At 41.1% G+C, this 22,455-nt stretch overlaps 1 protein-coding gene and 1 long non-coding RNA gene across 5 annotated transcripts in view; one reads left to right on the forward strand and one right to left on the reverse strand.

The window, feature by feature from the left end:
- Positions 1 to 22,455, reverse strand: part of exoc6b (exocyst complex component 6B) — a 117,333-nt gene that overhangs the window by 19,435 nt on the left and 75,443 nt on the right. The gene's annotated exons all lie outside the window — the stretch shown is intronic.
- Positions 16,559 to 18,248, forward strand: LOC124880053. Its single transcript, XR_007041219.1, has 3 exons — positions 16,559 to 16,784; positions 16,926 to 17,044; positions 17,312 to 18,248. It is a non-coding gene; the product is annotated as an uncharacterized LOC124880053 (long non-coding RNA).

Raw genomic sequence — 22,455 nt, forward strand, 5'->3', positions numbered from 1 at the left:
CACCAGACTGCAGCTGTCCTCCATCCAACGCTCATCAATCATCCATCACCTCGAACGTCTCTCTAAACCTTAAAACTCCTCTAGAAACCGTTTTACACATTTCTCCAGTTCAAATGCCAAGACTTTTTAAGACTCAAATTTCCAGGGTTCTCGCTTGGTTTTTCGCATTTTAAAATATAAATGTAAAATTTCACGATGAATTTATCACAGACATTTCTACACAAGGTAGAATTCATATACGGAGCCTAGACTGAGACAAGAAAGAAGGAGACAGGTAAGGAAAGGAGAAGTCCCAGGACTTCAGAGAGGACAGAGGACTTCCTCTGAGCACAGTCCAGGACAACATAAAGCATCTCAACATGGAAGAAAGGAAACAAGGAACAATAGAAGGAAAGAAGGAAGGAAAAGAAAGAAAGTGAGGTAGAAAGAAGATATGGAAGGACAGAGGGGAGAAAATATTAAGAAAGAAGGTGAAAAGGGAAATACACAAGCAAGGAAATAGGAAAAAAGGTTTGGCACTAGGAAGAAGGAAGAAGGAAAAAAGAAATTAAACTGATGGATAAAAGGAGGGGAGGAAGGTGAAAGCAAGGAAGGATATTAGAAAGGAAGGAACACAAAGAAGCATTATGGAAGGAAGAAAAGAAGGACAGACAGAAGGCTACGATGAGGATGCAATAAAGGAAGGAAAGACATAAGCGTGAAAGGAGACAAGAAACAAAAGCTATAAGGAAGGGAGGGCAGAATTTGTAACTTCTCGTTAGACCTCATTGGAGGTACGACACAAACACAGAAGTCATTGTTCTCATATTTCTATCAATAACAATCAAGATAACACAAAAATCAATATAAATACAATATAATTTAACCGTTATTGAGCAAACACTCCTTTATGTATCTGTCTACGTATATATCTACATATTTATCTTTCCATTTATGTGCTTCTGTTCATCTGTTCTCATCTGTGTGTTCTTTTCCATTTTTCTAGCTTTATTTATCCATCTTCATCGATCTATATCCATTAGTACTGGGCAACTATTAAAATCCTTAATCGGGATTAATTGCACGGTTATGTGCAAAATTCAGTAAATAATTCAAAAGTTTTGAGGACTTACTTTAAAAGTACTTCTATGTGAAACAAAAGTATAATATTCTGTTTGCAGACACAAGATGCTCATTAACTGCAATATTCTAAAGTAAAAACACATTTATAGTTTAATAGTTAATCAGATGTTAAGGAAGACTCTGAACACTGAGACACTCTACCATCTGATATTCAGTTTGAGTTTAACATGTCAAAGGCAGAGCGTGGGAGCGGGATTTTATTTTGAAATCCTACCTCCACAGGTCCATTCAGAGGACTGGCTCGTTTAGGCATTTTATTTTTATTCAAATAAAGACGTGATTTGTTGCAAGAGCACACCTGAAATGCTCATAAAGCGGCAAGTAGTTTTGGCCCACATGAGCTTCCATACCAGGGCATAAACCACCACGGTTGACCTCTATTTTGCTCTCCAGCATTATTTAAAAAACAAACAGCACTGGAGGGCTTAGCACTGGGGTACTTAGTTTCTTTTAAATGTTTAATTATTGACATCAAATAGCATTAAACGAGCTAATAAAAAAGGTATAAATAAGATATTCCCTCTAACAAAATATAAATTAAGTTTTTAAGATGTTCACGTGAAGAATTATTCATTATTATTTACTGATTGAGTGATTCTAAGGCTCTAGATTTTATTTCAGGGTGTCAGAGTAAAGGGGGACGGGATACTCCTTGTCGGTCTAGAATAAACTGAAGAGGTGGTTCCGACTGCGTCCATTCCTAAACACCGGTCTGTCATCAGCCGTCTCTTCAACCTTTCCTCAACTTTATCTCTGAGACTTTACTTCGGAGATCAGATGTCACCATCAGCACACACAGACCACGCTGACATCCAAGCCCTTCTCTGAGATTAAAAGCCAAGTTTGTCCGTCACACGGTGGTTTGTGTCCCGTCTGTCCTTCAGCCAGGAATTCAACTCATCCAAAGAAGCGAAAGTGCTTTTAAACTTTATCACAACAACAACAGTGACTGTTGGTCATCCTTCATCTCCTCCCTAAGAAGTGGAGATGTGATCTTTGCTTCTCTATGCTGTTTTGTTGCCATTTAAGGGGAGTTCAGCCCACCAGCATTCTTAGAACCATTGCTGGCAACTTTGGTGGGACTGCTTATTATTTTTACTCTGTTTAAGATAAAGTTCCAACGCTAAATGGACGGTTGATCGGTGTATCAACTCACACTTCAGTACCAGTTCCAAACAAAATCATTGTTGATCCAGAAATTCTCCACAGAGGTGAACAGGGTTATTGTTGAGAGCTGGAGTGGCTGAAGAGGAAAATCTCTAACTTTCCACAGTGCCAACAGTTGTGACTCTACAGGAAGGTTTCACAATGCTGATCTTTTTTGCCTAAAATGTCCTGATTGGGATTTTTCTGTCCCTGGTGATGATAGAAGATATTTAGGAACAAGGAACAGTGAATGCAGACTGACAAAGGTTGTTCCTCTGCTTCATAGACTTAATACTTTCTTGTTGAACATCATAAAATGTATTGCCTGGTGTTTCAGCTGCTCTCTACGCTGATCTTCCTAACAGCTGTCTGATGAAACAGCGTGTAATGCAGGTAGTGATACCGACAAACCAGGAGCCGAAGCTGTGTCGGATCCCAAAGAGCAGGGATCCGACACATTTGTAATTCAAAAATTTTAAAACTTTTCTGGTTTCAAATTTAAAATATTTTGGAGGAATGTTTATGAAATTTGTGAAGTTTGAGTACAAAATATTAACTTGAAAAGTAATCAGATCTTATATGCAAGTTTTAAAAATGTTAAAAAGGCACAGTGCTGAGATTGGTTGATTTTTACACTATTTCAAGATCTGTAACATGTAACCCTGAAATATAGTTTCAGGGTTACATTTGGCATGTTAACCAGTTTAAGAACCACACACCCAATAAAACCTGAATTAAAATTGTCAACAGACCAAATGACTAATGAAATTCATCCAGTCAGTAAATCAAACACAAGATTTTAATGTGTAAAATGCTAAAAAACAAAGCATGCAAATAAAAGAAATAAACAGTAACATGGCCTTTACTAAGTATGATATGGTAATGGAAAATAGAAAGAATTTAAGTCAGAAAAAGTTATTTTCCATACTGATTTTATTTTTTCCAGACTTATTCAGACCTGGAAAATGATCAAAGCTAATTTCACAACTATCTAGTCTTTTCCTGAATGCGTGAGAACCCTGGAAACTCATTTCTCTCTCACTGCTAAAGGGTGAAAAGCACTGCTGGGGAAGATCAGATTTGTCCAAACAAAAACAATGTGCAATGTGAAACTAAACAAAACAATGCGATTAGCGTCCGAACTTTCACCTTTTTTACAGTGTGAACCCAACTGACGGGCGTATTGTGAGCTTGGATCGATTCTGTCATCATGAGAAAAATGAAAGCGGTTTGATCATTTTGAAGCCACTAAGTACTACCCCTAAACATTCCCTCCAGTGTGAAGGATCCCAGCATGATTCATCTCATCTCCAACACAATCTGACTGACACGCCGCAGGAAAAGACTTTACACTTAACCCTTGGGGTCAGGAGGTCAGCGGTCACACTGGGAGGTTATCAGGCAACACTCGGGCAGCTACTGGTTCCCTGTCTCTGAGAGATCCTTCTCCAGTTTAAACAAACATGTCCAACTGTCCTTATTTCCCATCGATGCGGCATTTCAGGAAAATTTCCTTTGAAATTTCCATTGTTGCAGATGAAAGACTCTTTACAAGCCTGTAGCCTGCAGCTTGAGCAGTATCGCTCCATCATGAGCTATGACTGGAATGAGGTAAGCTTGGATGTTTATCGCTCTGCAGCAGGGAACTAATTTTAATTCTTACAGCAGGGCCAAGAATTAAATTAAATCCAAAAGCGTCTATCTTTGTACATCTGCCTGCTGCCTCGGTTCCCCCACCGCAGCGCGCCGCTGCCAGTGACCACAACACAGCGCGGCCTCCGCTGCGATACCCCTTCAGTGCACAAGCTGAACTTTATTAATCCATCGAGGATCGACTGCTCGTCATGTGCGAGCAGATCTGCACACACGCAAGGTCGACCGGAGGGAGGTTAATCTTTGTTCTCGTTCACAGAGAGGTCAGAGGTCAGCCGGAGAACAGGGCTACAGCTCACAAACACTTCAGAGGCTCCAACCCCCTGAAAGCAGCTTGGAGCAGGTAAAATCACTCAAAGGAGTCACGTTTTTCAATTAGAGACCTTTTCTCATTTTTTTTCTGTGATTGAACGAAGAAAACGGATGACAGCCTCATTGGGAGTATATTCAGTTTTAACACCTTAGAAGCAACTAAAAGTTTCCAAACCTTCTGATCATCAGCAGAAAGTTTTCCTTTTTTTCTCTGAATCAAACTGAACAGGTCAGCATGTTCCTGACCAGGCGGAGGCCTTGAAATGTTCTCTAGATGGTTCCCAAGCAGAAAAATAACACTGATTATTATAAGTACATTCATGATAACATTTCACATAAAATAAAAGTAATGGATGTACTTCTTTCTTCTGTCTAGAAAGTTTTTATTAGAACTCAATTTCTCTTAGCTACTCTTTAAAATGGGAAAGACAAGAGAACATGTGTTCATCTTCATAGAAATCAGTTAAAAACAACCGGATCTGAGACAAACAAAGCTGGATGAGGACCCAGATTAATCTTGCTGCCAGGCACCGCAAGGAGACCAAAGAGCTCCGGGGTTCACTGCAGCAAAAGGGGGCATCTTGGGGTCACTACGTCTCCATAACTACCATTAGGCGCCATCTATAGTCAGCTTTATGGAAGTGATGCCAAAAAACATAATTTCTATCCTCGCTTTATGAATGTAAATGAGTGGAATTTGCTAACCTCTGCTGGGACTTTAACTCAAACTGTGTGATTTGGTCTGATGAGACAAACGTTGAGCTTTTAAGCAACAAAAACTCTAGTTTAGTCAGTTGAATTAATAAATAACAAAGGATTAATATGTGGAACAGCGAGTCTGTTAAACATGGTGCAGTACGTGTGATGCTGTGGGCCTGTTTCTCCCTGAAAGACCCAGGGAACCAGGTTGGAATCCGTGGCCTTTGCCAGTAAACTGAACATGGGTCATCCTTGGTTCTTTCTGTTGAATGTTGATCCAAACCATGGAGCAAAATCATCTCACCTACCTGAAGAAAAAATAAATAAAATCAACCATCTTCCATGGCCACCTCAACCCCAGAGCTAAACCCTATAGGAGTGACATGTTGTGCTTCATTCTGCTTTGTAACAGATGCAGGAAATGCACACGTTGCCGTTTGCTGCAGAACCTCCGTTAGGTAATTTATCTACGTAATTCTTCTTATTTTAAAAACCTTTCTTCACATCAGGCTGGGATTTATAACTCCAGGTCCAGTTCTAATTGTGATAAATGTTCCCAGAATTGTCTTGTTTTGCTCCACATCATTGGAATAAGCTTGAAGATATAATCAGTCTTCAGAAACTTTGTTCTCTTCATAGGAGAGAAGAAGAGGAGATGCTGCATCTAGGTAACAAAAACTTTATTATCTAGAAAACCTGAGAGGAGCTGAAGAGAAAAGAGTATCCCTCCTTCTAAATGCTTCAACCTTGTTAAATGGTACAGATCAGAGGTGCTCAAAGTGCGGCACAGGGGCCATTTGTGGCACTCGGAATGATTTTGTATGGCGCCCAACTGCAATTTAAGAATGGTAAAAATCTGACCGACCAGCACAGGCAGTTGATAAGTTGCAGCAAGCAGTTATGATGAAAGAGAGGCATCTACTGATCTCTGATCTCGACAGTTTGGAAGGAGTCACCAGACCCTGAGTGAGACTCCCTGTCAGACTCATGCTGAAGATGCTGTCTGATAGGACTACAAAGCTGATGACCTTCACTCACTGCTCTAACTGTCAGCTGCAGCAGTCGCAGCCTGAAAACAACATCCCTCCACTTCTGATGCCACCACTTCTCCTCTTTGGTGCTCCTGTAGACGTGCCAGATCCTTGCAAATGAAATTATTTCCAAACTCTTCACCAGACGTGTACCAAATCAGGTCCAAATACGACCATTTTTTGTGGGTTCCTAACTGTTTTTATCACAGTGCATAACCTGATCTGGATCTCAACCTGATTTCTATTTTACTTATGCTTCTTGATGCTTTTATTAAACAATGTGTGACGCAGATTTGAAACCAACATCTCCTGCTCCCTCACTTCATCTGCCTCCCATCCTCCGTCATCAGCAGCAACAGATAAACTCTGGTACCTGCTCACGAAGTAACGGTCTAAAAAGGACCGAGCGTATGGAAAAAAAAAAAAAAAAAAAAAAAGAACTAGAGTGGCAGTGGTTCAACCAGGGGTCTCCCTTGTCAGTTAGACACTGCACAGGCGGAGAGCGACGGAGGGAAAAGAAGAACGAGAGAAGTCTCAAAAAGAGTGATAGTGGAAATATTGGAGAAAGTGCAGGAGGAGGTCAGGCGGAGGGTAACTAGATGTTACGGAGGAGGATAAGAGGCGAGACGATAAACAAACGCGGCCTGCTGGGAGCTGCACGGTGCGCTGATAAAACAAATAAAGACAGAATAGTCCAAAACCAACAGAGCTGGAAAAACAGCAGCTTTTAGCTGCGCTCCGAGCTCCATTTAGACTGAGGCCACTTTCTGAAAGTCAGTTTGTCTCCAAAATTCAGAGGTTAAATCTGGCCGGGAGTTCAGCTCGGGTTCGTCGACCTTTCAGGCTTCAGGACACGTTCAACTTTAAACCCCTCGATTAGAAACAAGTCATGTTCATTTCAACTCAGCTCTTAATTTCATAAACATATTTTTAAACCTTTAGTACATTGCTCATTTTGTGAAACTGGAAAAGAAGAGTAAAATAAAAAACAAAAAAAGACCTTTAGTTTTTGAAATGGAGAAATGATCTTTACTGTTGTATTAAAGGTCATCAAAAGATAAATTTTTAGGTTAAAATATTCAAACTTCTTTTAGAGAAACTGTATTTCTTTTATTCGAATAAAGATGAAAACACTGTTTCCTGTAGTTTTTTTTTTCAGGACTAAAACATTCAAGCCTTGTTGAAAATAAGAAAATGAATATACATAAAAGAAAGAAAAACCTAACTGTAATAGTTAGATCCAAGATGTTCGATTAATAATCATTATGTAGTTAATAATACAACATATTTATCTGATATTAAATGAATGTTTATTATCATGTTTTATAGTCACAATCATTTTATTAGAAGGAGACACATTTTAATAAACGTCTAACAAGGAAAAACTATCAAATTAATAACTAATGTTGAAGGTTAGAGAACAGTGAAGGCAAGAAAAATTTAAAATTTAGATTTCATAACAGGGATTTTCTTTGCCAACAGGCAGGAACACCTGTAGCAGTTTTGTTTTGGTTTTGCTGACTTGGCACCAAGTTTCTAACACAGTTGTGATAACGGTGGAGCTTCGCTCACCAGTAAAACCTCTGGACCTCTAACTGCCTTCATGACAGAACCTGGACCCGGTCTGTATCTGGGCTTTGATCACATGGAGCTTCTGAACTGAACTGAGTTGATTTAATAACTGGGATAAACATGAAACCTGAAATACATTAAACCTATGCATTTTAGTATGACACAGGAATAAATTCATATTTTCTTTCAAACCTCTCGAGGAGCAAAGTATTGATAAAAGCAGTAATTTGTCAAAATTTATAAAATGTATTTTGATTAGTTCTTTGAAAGCAGGAGTAATTATGTGCCAGACCTTGAAAGAGATGAAGAGAAAATACATAATTAGCTGAATATTTCAAATATCTAGTAGTGGATGTTGTCACCGTTTATGGCTGTGGTGATGAATTAATGAGTAGCTGTTTGGTGTTTACATGTATTTAAGTGCTGTTGTTCAGAGCAGCGTACAGTTTCAGTCCATGAATCTTTTTAAACTGCAGGAGTTTCATTTTACAATTAAAGAAAAATACTCTGCAATTAATGAGTTCAATTCTAACTGGAGTTAATGAAGATAAATAAACTTGCTTCTCTTTAAATCGATGTAAGTAGTCGGTCTTGAGAAAATAAGTTTATTATGTGATTTAAAAGGTCTAAAATTATTTGTAAAAGTAAAGGTTCAAATATTTATAACAAACAACAGCGTGTCAGTTATAATGTTTTTTATTTTGCTCTGACTCTAGATTTGGGTACGTTTATAGTAGCCATGTTCTTCAATGGCATGCTCTCTTGTCTTTCCTATTTTCAGGAGTGGCTCAGAGAAACTGGCATCCTGGGAAATAGAACATAATAGATTACTAATTAAAATATGTTGCCAACTTTAAATCAATGCTTATTTTAATGATTTGAGTATAAATAAATATTCAAAGGTGCATTTAAAAATTTTTGGCCTCATAGACAATCATCCTTGTGATAAAGAGAGCTGAAATCTAAAGCTGCTACTATTAATTTACACATGTAAAAAGTAAGTGACACTTCAAACATGTCTGTGGCTCCACGCGTCCCTTCAAACAAACGCTAGGCGGCTGTGAAGAATCTAATTTGCTCATCAGCACCAGGGCAGCTTTGACACCCTCGGCCTCCTTGACTGAAGCCCAAACAGGAAACAGATTAAAAGGTGAGAGGGCTTTGAAGGCTTCGGCTCTTTGCTTTGACCACGAGATGACCGCTGACAGGAAGGGGCGTGGAGGCGTGTCGTATCTGGGAGACTGGCAGAGAGGTCGGGACTGATAATGTAGAACAATGACCCGACCCGGTCAGAACACGGTCACTGCAAGCGGGCCTGTAAAAATCTGTGGGAGTGATCAGGTATTCTGATGATGCATGTGTTTATTTATCAGTGTCTTCCATGAGCCAACGCTTTGTTAATCTTGTTTATTTATATCCTATTGTAAAACCAGCTCACTCCTTAAACAGCAGACCAAATTCCTGACCGCCACTTGACCACCAGTCGGAAGCGGAGACCCAGATTGGGTCGCCTCGTAGCTCTGCTGATGTGACCACGGCCTGACCTGCTGTCACACCGATGAGGCCGGCCACAGACAGGACAGGAAGTTGAGAGCGAGGACACAAAAACACGTTAGCTCTCCCACACAAGCCTACAGTCATAAATCCACAGATACTGGTGCACATATTCGAACGGGGGCTGTTGATGTTGATGTGTTATCTGGGTTTGTCCCGTTGTGTCAATTTTAGGCTGCAGAAGGAAGAGGACCATGTTTGAAGCTTGCAGAAGGGTGGCATGGCTGAAAGAGGGTGCAGACTTTCAGTATGTAAAGAGGGGACTATACATATGTCTGATGGACACATCTCATTTTTTAGATCTAATGGCAGAGATATTTAAATCAGAGAAGCAGTCAAGAGGACCATGGTAACTCTGGGGGAGCTGCAGAGATCCAAAGCTCAGGCGGGAGAATCCACAGGACAAGACTACTATTAGTAGCTTATCCACAAATCTGAAAAAATGGTACGAAGAAAGCCATGATTCAAAGACAGTCGGAAGAAGTTTCATTTGCTGTTTGTATCAAGCCATGAAGGGAAACAGAACTGAACTCTTTGGGCTACACATAAAGTTGCTGTGTGATAGAAAACTAATACAGCAAATCGAACTGAATCTCTAACAGCTCTTACAGATTGCCTTGCATGAAGTGAACAGACCCTAACTGGAGTTTCTGGTTGCGAGTTTGCTGCGGCTACGATCCGAAAGGGGAGTTTTGTGTTGGTCTGTCACATAAATTCCTGATCAATTACATTTAAGATTGTAGTCATAACGTGAATTAATAACTATGAGGGGTGTAAATATTTTTGCAGGCCACTGTGTGTTTGTGTGTCTGTTTCCAGACAACAAAATAGAAAAGTTTAAAATGTTTGAGTATTGCTGCGCTTCCCATCCTGCTTCCCAATAGATCGGCAGGCGAGCATTTAGATGTCCATCTGCTGCTCATCGTCCCTTCGCCCTCTTTCTTCTCCCATCGTCTCGCTCTTTCACCCCTCTCCACTCCTCTATTCATCCCCCCCTTCTGTGACCGGTCACATGGATGAAGAGAAGTGTCAGCCTCCCGAGGAGACGGCGGGGGAGTGAGACGGACCACCCTGTACGTCCGCTTTTTGACTCTCCGTATCACTTTCACCTGACTGCACTCTTTCACGCGCCATCCCTCGCTTTTCTTGCTCTACATCAGTGCTTTCACCCATTCAGGTCTCGTTCAGGAACTGGCTGCAGCAGCTCCTTTGCTGCTGTTTTCTTTCAGTCTCCTCCCGACATCTTCTGTTGGATTCATTCATCTGTTCACTTTTTCTTTTTCCGTCATCTCTGGCTTCTGTCCCTCTTTTTATCTGGTTTCCTGAACTTTGCTGCTGATGTGGACGAGTGTGTGCACCCACTCCACCGGTAATATCTCTGGTCCTGACCCGTCACACACAAACACACACTGCAGCTATCCCAGCATGACCACGCGGCACAGATATGTGACAGTAGCAGATTTTTCCATCTCTTCCTGTCCTCTGCATCACCCCCGGCTTGTGCTCTTTTCTAATCATTCACCGTTGCTCCACTTTTTGCCGGACAGGTCTGCATCATTTGTTCCTAAAAGGACCGCTGTTATTCTCTCATTGTCTGTATTAAAACAGACTATTTTTGCATTTCCTCATCAGTTTTTATATTTATTTTTGGAGTTATTGTGAGGTTGATATACAAAGTAAGGGTCTTGATGAGTACAGATTTGCTTCCAGACAGGAAGACTTTAGTGTTAGCTTCTCAGGGTTCACACTTTACAAATATTTCTACAGTGGAGGGAGGGAGGGACGAAGGATGGTAAGATGGAGAAAAGAATGGACAGACCAAAACTGTTGGATGGATAGTTTGATGCCCCTTTACTCTGATAACCATGACTACAATTCAGGGCAACTAACAGCCTTCAAATGTCTCCTAAGTAGCAAACAAGAGTCCACCCTTATGTAATTTAGTCTCAGTATAAATCCAGATATTCTGTGAAGACTTCAGAGGTTGGTTAGAAAAAATTAGCGAACAAACATCATCATGAAGATCAAGGAACACAGAAGACAGATCAGGGAGAAAGTTGTTGAGAAGATTAAAGCAGAGTTTTGGTTATAAAACAAAACACCAAGCTCTGAACATCCAGCAGAGTTCTGTTTGGTCCATCATCTGAAAGTAAAAACCTAGCAACACATAGCTGTCCGACTAAACAGACAGGCCAAGACAAGGAGAACTTAATCAGAGAGACAACCATGGTAACTCTAGAGGAGCTGCAGAGATCCACTGCTCAGGTGGGAGAATATGTCTATTTAACCATTAGTCAAGCGTTCCAAAAATCGGGCCTTTATAGAAGAGCGGCAAGAGGGAAATCATCGTTGACAGAAAGCCATAAGAAGTCCGCTCAGCAGTTTGTCAAAAGCCATGTAGGAGACACAACAAGTATGTGGAAAAAGGCACGCTGGTCAGAAGGGACCAAAGACCAACATGCGGAAATGTGAAAACTGCTCATCACCCTAAAACATATCCCCACAGTGAAAGAGTTAGTGTTGATGGACACATGGATGGAGCCATGGAAAGCCTAGAAGAAAACCTGTTGGAGGCTCCAAAAGACTTGAGGAAGGGTTCAACAGAGTTGACAGGTTCTCCGTCCAGCAGGACAGCGTTTAGCCAGAGCTACAATAGACTGGTTTAAATCAAAGCACCTTCATGTGTGAAAATGGCCCAGTCAAAGTCCAGACAGAATGCAATTTCCTGAGTGCAAATGCATGCCAGAGTTTTCAGATTTCTGTTTGTAAAAATTGTTCTTGTGTTGGTCTAAAACGGATAATGTGTTGGAACGATGAGGTTATTAGCAGACTTATTAACAGTGTTTAACCAGTGAGGTCAGAAGCTTCACATCTCAGCTGGTGGTATTTTGTAGGCAAGGAGCTAAAAGGTTTAGGAATGACTTTCAGATCGTGGTCCTGCAGGTCTCTGATCACCTCCTGTTTCTGCAGACGATAAACACTTCCTGAGCTGGAGCCTTGTGGCCCAACAGATCTTTGAAAAGAAGCAAAGGCCAGCTGGCATAACGTGACAAAATACATAAATCCGAATGAGTCTGGATGTTCTCGGTTCGTTTTCAGCTTGGGGCAGCACAGATAGAGCTCCTTTTCATAAACCCTTAAATCAGATAAATAGCTTCATCTGACTGGGCTGCACAAAGCCTAATTAAAACCTGTTAAAACATAAGGTGGGCGAGACGGTTTCTGCCCAAGCAGCTGAAACCTAAGCCATCTGGATAGTCTGCTTCCTAGTCTGGACAAAGTCAAGCAGGTTAAAACGAACACAAGTTACATTTTAATGAACATGTCATGAATATGGTGCTGAAAGCAAGCTTCTCCTGAGGCTCCATCACTCATCAGTCCGGCCCTGAAACCCCTCATTTTATTTTACTCTGGACTAATTAGGAGTCGACCTCACAAGTGTTTCAGGTCAGCTCGGCCAAAAACAAACGCTGAATAAGAACTCCATGAAATAAATCTACGAGCTTAGCGTGAACTGAAACAAAAAATCCCTTTTCTGTTATTTCAGGACCGAAACAAAAACTCTGGCAGGTATTTAATTCTCAGGAAAAACTGCTAAAGAATGAAATGTGGGCATAAAACAAGTTGTTGAGACAGGCTGATTTTGAGGGATTACTTCCTGGAGGAGAGGATCATGTTTTCCACTGGTGGCCGAAAGGAAGACCGGAGCGTTTAGCAGCACGTGCTCTCACATCAGGAACAATGACAGGACAAACAGAAGTTGTTGGAACCAAGTGAGGGCTTCCTCTAACGGTGAAGTATGGCCTCCGTCTGCATAACTTGTTTTTCTCGCCAGTAGGTCAAGGATCAAAAAGTTACAACCAGTTTATCCTGAAAAACAAAACAAGCCCAATTCTGTAAAACATCAGAATTACACGAAAGAACCAGCAAATCTGGAAAATATCTTGACTTTCTTATGAAGTCAAAGGATTTGGGAGTTCAGACAAGTCTGAGCATTCCTGACACACAACTGCTGGTTGAGATGCTTCAACTTCTTTATGTCGTGATAAGGATTTTGGCAATGAATAAAGCACATTGTTTTACTTCTGTACAAAAAAAGCAAGTAAGCATGAAAATAATCAAAGGCGCATTACGGATATTTTAGAAATAAAACATTTCAATTACCTCCATTTTAAATGGCAACAAGAATCTAACCAGAGTTAAAAAGTATATAAAATGAAACAAGGATGAAGAGCAAAAGAATGAAAAGTTATAAAAGCTATAAAAAATTAGAAAATACAAATAAACGGAAACTAATAAAAATATATATTTTTTTTAATTTCCATTAAAACAGGGAAGCAGAGAATGATCCAAAGTTAAAATATGAAATAAAAAAATGTAAGCAAAAAAAGAAAAAAGATGAAAAGTTGCAAATATGCAACAGTAAAATGAAACTAACGGGAGGGAAAAAGAACAAAACACAATGATCAAAATAAGAATGATGTGGGAAATAATCAAAAAAGAAAAAGAATTTGTAGAAATGTAAGTAAAATACAATTAAGTAAAACAGAAACAGGATGAAAAACAAAGACAAGAAAAATTAGACATTTGAGTTTTCTTATGTTGGAGATGCTTAAAACTCATGTGAAGTGTTGCTGAAAGCAGCTAAAACAGATAAAAGTAAAACTATACATTCATGCTGGGGCTGCGTGACATCAGAAAAATACATGAATGTGATACTATAGCTGAAAACTTTGATGATTTAAATGGTAAATAGCCTGACCTGGTATAGCGCTTTATCAAGTCCCCAGAGACCCCAAAGCGCTTTACACTACAATCAGTCATCCAGCCATTCATACACTGATGGTGGAGAACTACAAAGTAGCCACAGCTGCCCTGGCCACACTGACAGAAGTGAAGCTGCCATACATTCGGTGCCCTCTGTCCACCACCAGCAGGCAAGGCAGGTGAAGTGTCTTGCCCAAGAACACAACGACTGAGACGAATTGAGCGGGCGTTCAAACCGACAACCTACAGGTTTACAGGATGAACCCCTACCACTGTTGCCACCATCGTAGATCACAATCAATCCACATTGTCGTCTTTTCTTATCATTACCGTTACACAACGTCCCCGACGCTCTCCATGAGCTTTAGAATCTGTGCCACTAAAAACACGCAACATTGAATTATACCGTTATATCAGCATCGGTATCGGCCGATGTTAGTAGTTTTTTAACATATCGGTACCGGTTCGATAAGTAAAACTGGGCCGATATTAACAACCTTTGTTTATTTCCCGGATACAAGCGGCTGAAATGAGCTTCCTCCGTAGGGTGGCCGGGCTCTCCCTTAGAGATAGGGCGAGGAGCTCGGCCATCCGGGAGGGGCGCGGAGTAGAGCCGCTGCTCCTCCATATCGAGAAGAGCCAGTTGAGGTGGCTCGGGCATCTGTATCGGATGCCTCCTGGACGCCTCCCTAGGGAGGAGTTCCAGGCACGTCCCACCAGGAGGAGACCCAGGGGACGGCCCAGGACACGCTGGAGGGACTATGTCTCTCGGCTGGCCTGGGAATGCCTTAGGCTCCCCCAGAGGAGCTGGAGGAGGTGTCTGGGGAGAGGGACGTCTGGGCGTCTCTGCTGAGTCTGCTGCGCCCGCGACCCGGTCCCGGATAAGCAGAAGATAACGAGTACAAGTACGAGTGTTTATTTCCATCTTGTTGCCATTTGTGCTTCGGGAGGGGGAGGGGAGGGGGCTGGCCATGTGGTGTTTGTTTAATGGTTGTTTTATGTAGTTGTTTTTTCACAGTGTTGAAAGGGTAGGGAAATATAAATAATATCAGTAAATACTGGTTCATATTGGCCCAAATGTTCATATCACTGCAGCCCTAGTCTCACCTTATCACATACGCTGTCCAAACAGTCCTGTGTCATTGTGATTCTACACACACTGATGTTGCAAAGACAACTGCAATTCAATATACTGTGAAGCTCTAAATTATACGATGCTAAATGCATATTTACACAAATATGTTGAAGGACTATATGGTACAATGTGTTGCATGACTGCATACAGAGGAAGAAATGTTTGACGAAAAAGGCTGCAGGATGAGGCCAAAGTCAACCGGTCTGGATGTTAACAGAAGCTCTGATGAGGAGAAGTCCAGATGACAAAAATGTGTGTTTATGTATGTAAAAAGGAAAACTTAGTCAGCTGAAATGCTTTCAAGCCTAAAGATGTGTAAACATTAACGTGTAAAGTTATTACTGACATTGCTTGAATGAATAACTCAGTGAGGCTGACATAGACACAAAGGGCCACTGACTGGAAGGGCCCCTGGGGCTTCTGGTACACAAGTCAATCAAACACCTACAGCGAGCTACAAAGACGGGAACAACCAGGAGACAAAAAGATGACAGCTGTGTATATGCAAATGAGTGATAAAGAACTGCATGGATATAAAAAATAAGAATAAACGTGGCAAAAAGGGACCAAAGAAACAAATCTGAGTGAGACAGAGACGACAAAAACAGATAAATAAATGCAATGTAAACAAACATCTTTTAACAGGAGATGAAAAGAAAACCAAAAAAACCCAAACACCTCAAAGATGCATAAAAAGACAAGTACTGAATGCCAGATGGCTGCAAAGAGATAGAAGCTACAGCAGAAAGACTTAAAAACCCAAACCAAACCAATAAAGGCACACAACTACAACACATATCTGCAACATGGGAGGAAGGAATTAAAAAAGAAACCAAAAGAGAAGCAACAATGAACGGTGGCGCATGGGACGCCCTGCAGTGAAACGAGCCAAAAACCACAGAGCAAACTCATCAGCTTGGAGTCAATGAAACAAACTAATTAGACTGTCAAACAATCAAGAAGGATGAGAAAGTTGATATAAAAAAAAAAAAACTGCAGGCTGCAGTAAAAGTCTGCCTGTACGACATAAAATTCTCTTCCTTTTGAACTTTTTTAAATGCATTTGGTTTTTCCAGCTGTCAGATGTTTGATCTATCATAGTTTATTTACTGATAAAAGCAGAACTGATTTACTGTGATATTATCAGCATCAAGAGCCACACGATACTGCAGTATATCATCAGGTTCTCCATGATTCCGACCCACAGCTATACGTTAAACTGAACATAACGAACCAAAAACGTCTGATCTGATTAGCTGAAGCTTTCCATATATTCCACCGTTTCATCCTTCTCTTCTGTCCCTCCCACTGCCCCTAGTTAGTCTGGGTTATGAGGTGAGGTGGCGGTTTCTTCTCCCACTGGGCCTCTTCTCATCCCTTAGCCTGTCTATTACCTCTGTACACACACACCAACAGGCAGAGCGATGTGTGTTTGATGCTGTCGTTGGGTAATCGCTACTGGCTACGCTGTTCAGTCTACTGACACACACACACACCGCCGAGCCGGGATCACCAGAGCGAGCAGTTGTCATGCTGTGACATGCTGCTTTTGGACCTGCAGAGGGAAGCCTTGTGAGATAATGGCTTGGGATGCACACAAAAAAACGTTAGACGGAGGGCCGACGGCACGGAGAGTTCACGTTACACTGTCGGCGAAATGAAAAGGTGATTAAAAAACAAGACCAAAATGATAATAGGAGCTTGAAGGAAAGTAAGCAGTGCCAAGAGGAAGAACAGCAGAAATGGAAAGAAACATCAAAAGTAAAAGGGAAGAAAAAACGACTGAAGAAAAGGTGAGGAGAGGAGTAGGCTGCTGGAAGACATATCAACCACTCTTCATCAGTCTGCAAGAATTACGCTCCTTTCCCTCATTTACGTATTATTTGCAAATTTTGGTGCCAATAATAAAGGAATCTCTCTTTTCTTTCCCACAGAAAGTACACTCAGCACAGTACTTCTGTGTTTAGCTGTGACTCTAATGGATGAAGCCACCGAGGAAGCAATTGCTGCCAAAAGCTATATGTACTCGCTAAGTGGGGTTTTTTAGCAGAAGGTTTGCCTCGCCCTGCGCTTCTAAGTTTTATTCTGTTTGCCATGAGTCTGATAGACCTAATGGTGCCTTTAACCTTCCCATAGAAAGTACACCTGGCCTGGTGTTTTTAGGTTGTGCATCTAATAGTGTGGTGCATTAAACATGTGATGTTTCTAACCAGACCCCGATAGTAAGAACCCCTGGTTCTGCGTTTCTAAAGGTCTCTTTTCTAGCCTGACCCATTGACTCAATATTGCTGATTAACTAAGTTTTTTCTCCTTGTTTTAGAAAGTACACGTGGTCCAGTGCTTCCAGGATTAGCCATGTCTCTTAACTGGAAGGAGTCACTAATGTTGCCATTAGACACTACTCTCCTGGTTTTCCTTTTAGCATAGAAAGAACACCAAACCAACCTGGTTTCTATGTTTCTCGGTCCCTTCATACCCCAGCTGGCTGTTGTAGATGCTGAAGAGTATAAAGGAATTAGACGGTCAAGTTAAAACAGGAGTTTATTTAGCTGGATGTAAATACACCTTGAGATTATGCTTGTAGTAACTTTTTATATCTAAAGCTTTGTATAAAACAAAGTGTAGGAAAGAAAAAGAACAGCACTAGCATCAGGAGCAGGGAGGAAAGGAAGAGAGACAGAATGAAATCTTTCATCTGAGTTCAGCAGAAAAAGTAGCAGATATAAGGAGTCCATCTGATCCACCTCAGTACTTGGGAACAGACAGTAAACCTGAAGGAGAGGAGATGAACAAATGGAAAATGGCTGTCTGTGGTCAAGCAGAGGAATGAAACCAGGATCGATCAACGACAGACGACAATCATGCACAAACGGGCTGAAGATGGAACGCTGCATGCCTGGCGGATGAAGAACTGGAGAAAAGAAGGAGTGAAACTCCACTGCAGCGTCTATTTGGAGGGACGCCACACCACACAAGGGCCAGCCAAAGGTTTGAAATAACCACAGACTTCTGAATGTTCTATATATAGGCAGAGTGATAAGATCTGTGGAAAAGCAGCAGCCAGAGGACTGAAGCTAACAAAACGGCCTCCTGCGCTCACCAAATTGTTTAGCAGTGTTAGAGGACAGGAGGACGCTGCCTTGTTCTGGAAACTGAGGAACAATTTGATTCAAAGGTTAAAATTCTGGCTTGTGTAAAGTGGCCAGAAAAAACAAATGTATTAAATATGAATCAAGATTTAAAGGTAATAAACAAAAAAAATAAAGCATTTAATTGAACCCATCCAGTAAGAAAATGTGAATATTTTTAAAGGTCAAACAGATGAAAGTAAAACGCTTTTAAAGATGGTTTTACAAAGTTTACACCCGTTTCTCATGCAAAGATTTAAAAGATTTAGTTAGAAAGTATAAGCACACAGCAGAAAAACTGCTAACCCTTTAAAAGTACCACACTTTTTCCACAGTTTTCATGGTTTTCTTAAACAGGATCAATAGCGATTTGATTTCCAGGTTGGAAATAACATAAATGGATCACTTTGATCATAACGTCTTCTAAACTATGCTTTGAAGAGTAGATTGTCCAACATCCCATCTACGTTTGACAAATCTGTTGCCGTGACATGTGGAACCAAAGCTGGTGAAAGTCTCTGATGTTAGTAGGGAAGGAAAAGTCAGTAACTATCCAACTGTAAAGCACGGCAGAGGGAGTATCATGATCTGTTGCTGCTTGTGCTGTCAAAACCACCTGAATGCCTTCCAATCACCTAAAACCAAACAACTGATGGTATAAAGTAAATTTACAACAGGAGGGTGAGAGGCTCTGATTAATCTAATTATTGCAAAAATGACATAGAACACCAAGAAATAAAACATTTAATCAAATATTTAAAATACATTATTGAACCAAAAGCTTTTCTCCTCAGGTGGCTACATGGACCCCATAAGGATCCCAAAAATGATCCACTATAGGCTTAGTTATAATAAAAAAGACTATGTTACATGTTAGGGTGTGTTTACTTTCCAAAGTCTTTTCTAACAGTTTTGTGTAAAAGAGTCATTAGTTCTGTCAGCAGATTCCTCCACAGGCAAACTATTTAAAGAGCAAGACGCCAGTTATCAAAGACTGCTGGAGCAACGTGCAGCACCTGAAAAGTTTTCACACCCCAAAACAATTTAAGCACAAACTGCAGTATTTTTTAGTTGGACTTGGAGTGATAGAACAACACAAAGTAGGGTGTAGTGGTGAAGAGGGAGAACAATAATGCATCTTTATTCAGCCTCCGTTTTTGCTGCAGGTACAGCTACAGCTGTTTTGGTGCATCCCTCTACCTCGTTTGGACATCTAGAGGCTGAAGATTTAGCGTATTCTGCTTTTCGAAACACCTCAAGCTCAGTCAGATTGGATGGAGAGCATCTGAGAACATACTACATTTTCCAGTCTTCCCAAAGATTCTTAACTGGATTTAGGTCTGCACATTGCCCAGTTTGCAAGATTTGCATCTTCCCCATCAGATCTCATCAGGTCCCCTGTCCCTGTTAAAGACAAGCATTCCCACAGCATGAGCCTGCCACCACCATGTTTCATCAAGGGGATGGGCAAAGACAAATAGGGTTTTGCTGGGCGACCAAAATATTATATTTTGCTCTGTTCTGACCCGAATGCTTTCATCCACAGATCTGCTGTTTTGCCTACATGGTTTTTGCACTGGACACAGTCCTTCTAAGCCTTTCCTTTTCCCACTCTTCTATAAAGGCCAGATTCATGAAGTGCACGACAAACAGATTCTCCCACCTGAGCTGTGATATTTCTGCAGCTCCTCCAGAGTTACTGCAGGCTTCTTGGCTGTTTCTGTTATTAATATCTTGCCTGATCTGACAGTTTAGAGGGTGTTATTGATGGGATGATTTCTGCAAACCTAGATATCAAATACTGACAGAAGCCTCTTTGTTTTCTGATTCTTTTATGCAATTTAGATATAAAACACAATAAAGTAAACAATAAACTAAAATTTAGTCATTTAAAAAGCAAGAATTAGGCTGAAAACATAGGTTTTTATGTATATCTAAAGGTTAAAATGTATCTAAAATAAGTCCTAAATCAACTGAAAAGCTGATGAAAACACCCACAATAAGTCCTTTAACTTGCATATCTGGACTCAATCTTTTGCATCTAAAATTAGACTGTATGGAAGCAGCGAGTCTGTGTCCTGTGGGGAAAACCTTAGCCTCGGCCCTGTCCCAGGACCTCTCGGAACACCGGGACCCGAGCACACAACAAAACGGGCCCGTCAGCTTGATTTATCGACCATTCACCAACATTTCCACATCGTCACAGAGACTCCTGAGCATGTATGAAAGTGACACGCAGACATGAAAAATTTCCCCTCAACAAAGCGGATCACACGCGAAGATGCGCTCCGGCAGATGTGCACACCCTGAAGTTAGGTGTGAAAGCACGTATGGGGGTTGCAGGAATGTGCATCTTTTGATATGATAAGAATAGGCATGGAAAAACAATGGAGCAGAAAGAAATAAAAGAGGCAAGGAGGTGAATAACTGCTACAGAAATCAAAAGATTCTGATCAGCAAAAGAAAGACGAGGAGGGGGAAGGATGTGGATGAAGGAAGATGTTGGAGGCAGGAGCAAAGGAGTGGAGGAGAGAGCAGGAGGCGGGGGTTTGAAGTAAACATCGATGCCAGATGAATGCAATTTTTCCTTTTCTTCTTCTCCCCATCTTTGCCCCTTCCTTCTCCTCCTCCGAGCGAGAGAACAAGAGGCACTGCATCATCCCGACAGGCGGAGAAAGAGAAGAGAAGGAGAGAGAAAGAGGGATTGTGACGGAGGGATAAAGGGCTATCCGTCTCTGTCTGTCACCTCATTCATCGTCCCCTGCTCGGTCCTGCCGGCCCATCCGTCATCCGCTGTCACACAAACACACGCACAAAAAAAAAACAGACACTTTTTCCTCCGACTTTCACACACTAAGCAACAACAACGCACACATCAAAGCCGGACACACACGCTTTCGGGCCGCTCTCCGCCCTGTTTCACACACTGACAGCTCTCGGTTTAAAACCAGTCAACATTTTAACTTTCACAGCCGCCAGGAAGCCTCAGAAAGTCCAAGTCGGGCTCTCCGCCCCGGTTCACACATTCAGCAACCGTGACGTTCGCTCACCAACTTTCCACGCACGTATGCACTCCTTCACAAAATTGAAATTTAACATAAAAATAAGACACAAACAAAACCTCCACCCAACAGTGGAGCTGTCCAGTTCTGGCCTGGCGCTGGCTGGTTCGGACCCGTTTCTTTCTCCCAGGAAACAAACAAAACCAACGGGACACAAGCCGAGCTGGATAGTTTCTGCAAATCCGGCCATAAGGCCACCGAGACCGCCGAGGAAGCTGGTAAGAGGTTCCGATCAGACACATGCAGCCTGAGTTTAACCGGTGTCTGAGTACGAAAGGAGGAAGCATCTGATTTCAAGCTTCAAAGCTTTTCTCAGGAGTTCTTGGTTTTAGTGGCATCAAAAAACAACCAACCTCTTACAGATTTCACCTGTTTTTGCTTTTTTGACACTATTAAATGTTTCAGATCATGAAAGGAGGAAATATCAGCCAAACAATCTTAGTAAACACTAAACTGGTGTCTCAAATAATGATTTATTAATAGGAAAAAAGCTATCAGAAACATGCTGGCCCCATGTGAAAAATTAAAACACCCCCACTTGTTAAATCATAGATGAACTGTGTTTAACACCCAGATCTGATTACTGATCTGTAGAATAAAGAAGTCCCTAAATAGAACCTGTCTGACAACATGAAGAAGGATAAAAGATTTCAGAAAGCAACATATCAAGCCCCCATCTCTGGAAGTTAGAGAACTGGGTGGGAAACAGAGTAATTTACATTTATCAGTCTGGAAAAGCTACTTTTAGAGCTTTGGGATCCCAGGGCAAAGTTTTATAGAAATGTTATTAAGAAGCGAACTGTAAGAAGAACGCCACCTGAAGAGGTCTACTGATAATTCAGAGTTGCTAAGTCGGATGGGTGGGTGGATATCATCAGCTGTTAGCTGTTTTTTTTAGTCCTGAAGGTTTGATCATCTCTAGATGAAACCTCAGGCCCATTTGAAGGTGGTTGCTCTATTATAGGACCTCCTTGACAGCATGATCTTGAGCTCTTTGTAAATACACTTTTATAGTCTCACTGTTTCAAGACAAAACCTTCACTTTACTTATTTTCTGACTGTTTCTTTTGTTACAACAAGGACATAATCTGGTTTTTGAGATAAGATCTTAAACTTATGACCAGGTCAGTATCTTGAGCTGAGATCTTAAGCTCATCTTAATGGCGGAATGACTTCATTATATTATAATCTTGAAACAATAAGACCTCAAACCTGCTTTATTAGGATATCTGATGAGGTCAAGATAGCAAAGCTGTTACTGGTTAATACATTTA

The sequence above is a fragment of the Girardinichthys multiradiatus genome, chromosome 14, assembly GCF_021462225.1.
Source record: "Girardinichthys multiradiatus isolate DD_20200921_A chromosome 14, DD_fGirMul_XY1, whole genome shotgun sequence".
Classification (NCBI taxonomy): domain Eukaryota; kingdom Metazoa; phylum Chordata; class Actinopteri; order Cyprinodontiformes; family Goodeidae; genus Girardinichthys; species Girardinichthys multiradiatus.